Consider the following 7477-nt stretch of genomic DNA (forward strand, 5'->3'; position numbering starts at 1 on the left):
TACTAGTAAAAAAAGAATAATATTACTAATCTGATTTTTCACATACTGCTTTTAAATAGCGTTTGCATACATAACTATCAGAGTCAAAATACTTTGTAAGATGTGTTAAAACATAAAATTATGTTAGTGTATTAGAGCGGTATTAGTTTAACAATTGTTTTACATATGTCCTGAAATCTATTAAATTTATTTGTAGAAAAATACAAATTAGCACAGTTTGTCATGAGTAGGGCCTACATATAAATTTAAATTTGTATGGATTAAGTTTCTAATTTTTAAGTTTGTATTCGTTCTACAGTATTTCTAAAAAATCAAAACCCGGTTTATTAAGTAATCGATATAAAGCACTTTTAGTATTTAATTAGTTAATTTTAATAAACCAATTCAATTACGTACTAGTCATATACGTAGTACTGGTTACACTTAAGGTTTTTAAATGTTATGTTAAGGTAATTTAGGTTTATGATTGATTTTAAAAAATCCTTAACTCTTCGAAAAGAAGAAAAACATTTAAATCTACTTAATACCAAAAATTCTGGACTAACGTCAAATGGACGAAAAAATTACGTTCTAATTTGCTACCCCACACAACACAATTTTGTATAAGCAGCAGACAAAAGTTATGCGCCCAACGTGGGGCTCGAACCCACGACCCTGAGATTAAGAGTCTCATGCTCTACCGACTGAGCTAGCCGGGCTTATTCTCGAGGTGATGCTTTCTCCTAACTGACCCAGTGGACTGTTGAACTGGGCAAGAAATTACTGATCAGACCAGATATATCACAACCATCGATATATCTTGTGCAATAAATCGATAGTCGCGACTACTAAAGTGACACGCTATAAAATCCTTGACTTTGGATACTGCTAGTTGAATTTTCATATTTCAGTATATAAAATATGATCGTATATTCCAAGTTCGGATTACTTGGAGCGAGCTAATATTGACAATTTTCTTTCATAAAACAACAAGAAACTGATTAGAAATACCGACTAACACCTTTTTTCAACTAATAGCAAAGGGATTTAATTTAAAAGAGGTTTATACTTAGGTTTATAAGTGCATTTTCCATATAGGGAATAAGATATTACTGTTGCTCTCATAACCCTTTCGAATGAGTTCGCGAACCAGAATGATTAGACTACAGGAACAGGGTTTTGCGGGGTATAAATTGTCCCTCCCCCCGTTATTTTTCATTTTTCCCAAATCATTTTGTAAGGCTTAAAAAAGGATTGTTTATGTTAAATCGTCACTGTAAGCTCATATCAATGGTTCTTGGGGGAATAAAAAAACTGTTACTGCAGCAGCTGGGGAATTCCGTTACTTCTAAATTTGATTTTATCCAATTGGTTTAAAAACTCAGTTTTCTTTCTTAAAATTTAAATTGTTCAAAAATATTGTTTCCATATTTGCACAGTCCTTCATCACAAGACTACAGTCACACTACAACAAGAATCGAATGTTAACCGTATCACAATGGTCGAATAACACAACGCAGGTGATCTCACAGTAGGGACATCTGCAAGCGAATAGACTCAAGTTCACAGTGAATGTTCACAGTTCAATGTTCACAACGAACCTCGTGTTCAAAGCGATGAACGTGACAAAGGTGTAGCTTTGAGCTAGGAGCGGCGCGTCCTAGACATTTGCATGACTGTGTAAGAATTTACAGCTGCTTTGTCATTGGCTATTGATACAGTGCGGTTAAGCAAGCAAGTATTGTTATGGAGTTGAAGCATTGACAATGAATATAGGTGTAAATTTTCTCTAAGTGTAAAATATGAAGTTTGTTTTTATGTGCGCATGTTGGTGAAATATTACTAATGTAACAGCGTCCGGAATAGTTTTCCACACAACTTTAGGCTAGGTCTACAGTGGAGTCTAGAGCGTCGCGGAATCACTTACATAATATCAATTGGTGATTGTTAGGATTTGAACCCGAGACCTCAGGGACCAGTCCCACGCTCTACACTAGACGATCTCGCTCCCCAACACAGTGAGATTGAAACACTTTGTTGTTGTTTATAACCTCTAAGAATATTAGTCCTATTACAAAAAGATTTATAAACCTCGTTTAAAAGAACACCACTCGAAAACAATCAATGACAGTACCTAACTTAAATTTTAAACTGGTATCAAATTGGGTATGTTGTGGTAGGGTTGTATTGGTACCACCCTCAACATATAAGAAAGTGTGTGGAGTAAAACTTAAGTATGTGTAGGATTTTTCGATAAGAAATTTTATTGCCGTAAAAACAAAAAACTAAATATTTTGAGCAGAACCAACTACAAATTACATATAGAACTTAACGTTTTGGGGTGAATTAGCGAACTTTGCACCCGGGACCTCGGAGCCAAAGCCCGATGCTGTAGGACCCGTATTGCAAATTCCTAATAGAAGAAACCAAACCGAATGCTTTAAACGACCAAGCATTTTCATAAGCAACCTTATATACAAAAACCAACATTTTAGATTACAACGTTACTTAATATGCTCTATCAAAGCTATTGCTAGTTCAAAATACTGTATCACTTCACTTGATGGTAAACGAAACCATCTCCACGTCCAATATAGTGTACCGAATGGACATAAACACGAGATAAATGATTCCTACTGCCTGAAGCGATTCCATATCGTTTACCAAAGGGCAGTTACCACTACGTGGCCCATTACAGCGGCAGATCACGTAAACTACAAGAGGGAAGTTTTAGATGTGGTATTGTGGTGCTACGTCCAATATAGTGAACCGAATGGACATAAACACGAGATAAATGATTCCTACTGCATGAAGTGATCCCAGATCGTTTACCAAAGGGCAGTTACCACTACGTGACCCATTACAGCAGCAGATCACGTAACACTACAAGGGAGAAGTTCTAGATGTGGTATTGTGGTGCTCCACGTCCAATATAGTGAACCAAATGGACATAAACACGAGATAAATGATTCCTACTGCCTGAAGTGATCCCAGATCGTTTACCAAAGGGTAGTTACCACTACGTGACCCATTACAGCGGCAGATCACGTAACACTACAAGGGAGAAGTTCTAGATGTGGTATTGTGGTGCTCCACGTCCAATATAGTGAACCGAATGGACATAAGCACGAGATAAATGATTCCTACTGCATGAAGTGATCCCAGATCGTTTACCAAAGGGCAGTTGCCACTACGTGACCCATTACAGCGGCAGATCACGTAACACTACAAGGGAGAAGTTCTAGATGTGGTATTGTGGTGCTCCACGTCCAATATAGTGAACCAAATGGACATAAACACGAGATAAATGATTCCTACTGCCTGAAGCGATCTCAGATCGTTTACCAAAGGGTAGTTACCACTACGTGACCCATTACAGCGGCAGATCACGTAACACTACAAGGGAGAAGTTCTAGATGTGGTATTGTGGTGCTCCACGTCCAATATAGTGAACCAAATGGACATAAACACGAGATAAATGATTCCTACTGCCTGAAGCGATCCCAGATCGTTTACCAAAGGGCAGTTGCCACTACGTGACCCATTACAGCGGCAGATCACGTAACACTACAAGGGAGAAGTTCTAGATGTGGTATTGTGGTGCTCCACGTCCAATATAGTGAACCGAATGGACATAAACACGAGATAAATGATTCCTACTGCCTGAAGCGATCCCAGATCGTTTACCAAAGGGAGGTTACCACTACGTGACCCATTACAGCATCAGATCACGTAACACTACAAGGGAGAAGTTCTAGATGTGATATTATGGTGCTCCACGACCAATATAGTGAACCGAATGGACATAAGCACGAGATAAATGATTCCTACTGCCTGAAGTCATCCCAGATCGTTTACCAAAGGGCAGTTGCCACTACGTGACCCATTACAGCGGCAGATCACGTAACACTACAAGGGAGAAGTTCTAGATGTGGTATTGTGGTGCTCCACGTCCAATATAGTGAACCAAATGGACATAAACACGAGATAAATGATTCCTACTGCCTGAAGTGATCCCAGATCGTTTACCAAAGGGTAGTTACCACTACGTGACCCATTACAGCGGCAGATCACGTAACACTACAAGGGAGAAGTTCTAGATGTGGTATTGTGGTGCTCCACGTCCAATATAGTGAACCGAATGGACATAAGCACGAGATAAATGATTCCTACTGCCTGAAGTGATCCCAGATCGTTTACCAAAGGGCAGTTGCCACTACGTGACCCATTACAGCGGCAGATCACGTAACACTACAAGGGAGAAGTTCTAGATGTGGTATTGTGGTGCTCCACGTCCAATATAGTGAACCAAATGGACATAAACACGAGATAAATGATTCCTACTGCCTGAAGCGATCTCAGATCGTTTACCAAAGGGTAGTTACCACTACGTGACCCATTACAGCGGCAGATCACGTAACACTACAAGGGAGAAGTTCTAGATGTGGTATTGTGGTGCTCCACGTCCAATATAGTGAACCAAATGGACATAAACACGAGATAAATGATTCCTACTGCCTGAAGCGATCCCAGATCGTTTACCAAAGGGCAGTTGCCACTACGTGACCCATTACAGCGGCAGATCACGTAACACTACAAGGGAGAAGTTCTAGATGTGGTATTGTGGTGCTCCACGTCCAATATAGTGAACCGAATGGACATAAACACGAGATAAATGATTCCTACTGCCTGAAGCGATCCCAGATCGTTTACCAAAGGGAGGTTACCACTACGTGACCCATTACAGCATCAGATCACGTAACACTACAAGGGAGAAGTTCTAGATGTGATATTATGGTGCTCCACGACCAATATAGTGAACCGAATGGACATAAACACGAGATAAATGATTCCTACTGCCTGAAGTGATCCCAGATCGTTTACCAAAGGGCAGTTACCACTACGTGACCCATTACAGCAGCAGCTCACGTAACACTACAAGGGAGAAGTTCTAGATGTGATATTATGGTGCTCCACGACCAATATAGTGAACCGAATGGACATAAACACGAGATAAATGATTCCTACTGCCTGAAGCGATCCCAGATCGTTTACCAAAGGGCGGTTACCACTACGTGACCCATTACAGCGGCAGGTCACGTAACACTACAAGGGTGAAGTTCTAGATGTGATATTGCGGTGCTACAATACAACCTATACGTCCTACACACAGAAGATACTGAGTACAGGGAGAATGTAATACATACTACCATAGACAAATAGAATTAAATATAGACCGTCAGCTGTGCTGCGGTTACCATAGGTTCTGGCGCACACCGCTGGTAGCGCCATGTAGTTACGGCGTACGCGCTATGTAGCTACACGGCGTTCGCTGCGGTGTGCTCCAGAACCTATGGTAACCGCAGCACGGCTGACAGTCTATATTTAATTCTTTTCGTCTATGATACTACACATAAGGGCCAATTTACAAATCGTGCAAAAATTGTATGTAAACTTAACGTAAAAAGGGATGTCTGCCTGCTACTATAATTAAAGTCAATGCTTAAATCCTAGGGGACAAGCATGTTTCTTTAAAACCTTTTTTAGCTCGTTTTCATTGCATGAAAAATCTAAGCATACTGTTATAGAAAGATATTTTCCTGTAGATGTGCAGGCTTCCTTTATAAATCAAAATAGGCTCAAAAATAAGGACAGAAAAACAATTTAAAATTAAAAAAAAGTACATGGGCCTTATGGGTTGCCATGCTGGTGACGAAATTACAACGAAATATAAACGGAAAATCGAAACAAATTGATGACATTCCAATCACATGTTCTATTTACAGTGTAGGGTGAAATAAAAAAGTCATACATTACATATTTTTTGTCGAGTTTTCGACCACTGGACCTACCTAAAACTGAAAGTCCTCTAAAATCTACTGCATTTAAAGTTAATTCTTATAATTTTTATATGCATAAATTGTTTTCCGAAACAAAATTGTTTGTTAAAAGCGCATCGTTTCCTGCAGTTCCTGCAATAATTAGATGCAGTAGGACCCACACTGGTGTATAGGTTTGGTATGGACACAAACTCCGTGGATATTACAAGTTCTCGGCTTCGAATTTTTTTTCTCTGTGATTTTACATTTTATAATAAATCATCAGGTATCCAAGAGAAATTACTCACTTTTATCAGGATCGAACAGATGTTTCATTTTCAAATGAGCACATTTTATAGATATAAAATAAATGAATACTGTCGTTTATAGCGTTGGAAATGGTCAAAGAAGTACGTAAAAAAACTTTTTTATTTGTTTATGTTGTTTTTTTACTGTTACGAATGTTTTTAAACGAAATGCTACCCTTTCAATAAACAGCTCAAACTTTGTTGCAAAAGAAGCGTGCTCGATCCCCGCATATAAAAACAGAAAAATCGAAGGAAATAGACCGATTCACCTTAAAATCTCTTGGTATTGTCTCTTTTACAATTTCACAGGTCCTTAAACCAACAAAACACTAATTTGTATTCTAAAATGTAAAAAGAATCACCCAACCATACCCATTGTTCTTTTCAACACATTGAAAGCGTTTGTGGAAAAGCAATGCATCAAATCGGCGAAGCGAGGTGAAAACACTGTTCAAATTAACCTCTTTGACAGTTCAAAAACGGCGTATGGTGACGTAACAATAAGCACAGCCTTAGAACGGATCATCTTCAAATGGTCCAAAGTCGTTTGGTCCACAGTTTATATTGCCGTTCGTTTGGTCCAAAATCGTTTGGTCCAACAGTTAAAAACTCGTTCGTTTGGTCCAAAATCGTTTTATCCAATTTCATTTGGTCCAAAGTCGTTTGGTCCACAGTTTATATTGCCGTTCGTTTGGTCCAAAATCGTTTGGTCCAACAGTTAAAAACTCGTTCGTTTGGTCCAAAATCGTTTGGTCCAACAGTTAAAAACACGTTCGTTTGGTCCAAAATCGTTTGGTCCAAAAGTACAGGCCAAACTAGAAGTAAAATGTTGCATTGTAGAGTAAACTTATGAAATATACTGTACGTTTATATTGCCGTTCATTTGGTCCAAAATCGTTTGGTCCAACAGTTGTAAAACAGTTCGTTTGGTCCAAAATCGTTTGGTCCAAAGTATAAACTATTGCGTCCCTCACATTGAAGGCGTTCAAATATCCGCCGTCGTATACAATAATAATATTAATACAATTTTTGGTTTAAACATGTTGAGTTTCTATGTTTTTAACGTTAAAGACGCCATGTTTTGTTGTATTCAAACCACTAAAGCGTACATAAACAAACTTAAAGCTCAATAGTGTATCATACGGTTGGGAATCTTATAAATTAACAGTTTTTATCACATTTGGCGACCTTCTAATATACAGAGTGTTCAGTGGACCAACGTGTTTTAAATGTTTATCATACACCTTAATTTGTATTGTTGTACCGGTACCTATTTACAATGGAGTGTTTACTATTGATCATGGTTGTCTATAATTCTTAATCAAAAGGTTAAAATAGAACATGAAAATTACATTAATTAGCCTACTCGTA

At 38.4% G+C, this 7477-nt stretch overlaps 1 non-coding gene across 1 annotated transcript; it reads right to left on the reverse strand.

The window, feature by feature from the left end:
* Positions 1-625: 625 nt before the first annotated feature.
* On the reverse strand, positions 626-698 carry Trnak-cuu (transfer RNA lysine (anticodon CUU)). The gene has a single exon. It is a non-coding gene; the product is annotated as a tRNA-Lys (tRNA).
* Positions 699-7477: the final 6779 nt, after the last annotated feature.

Source organism: Macrosteles quadrilineatus, unplaced genomic scaffold, assembly GCF_028750875.1.
Source record: "Macrosteles quadrilineatus isolate MER2022 unplaced genomic scaffold, UCM_ALF_1.0 Scaffold_4__1_contigs__length_99947679, whole genome shotgun sequence".
Taxonomy (NCBI): Eukaryota; Metazoa; Arthropoda; class Insecta; order Hemiptera; family Cicadellidae; genus Macrosteles; species Macrosteles quadrilineatus.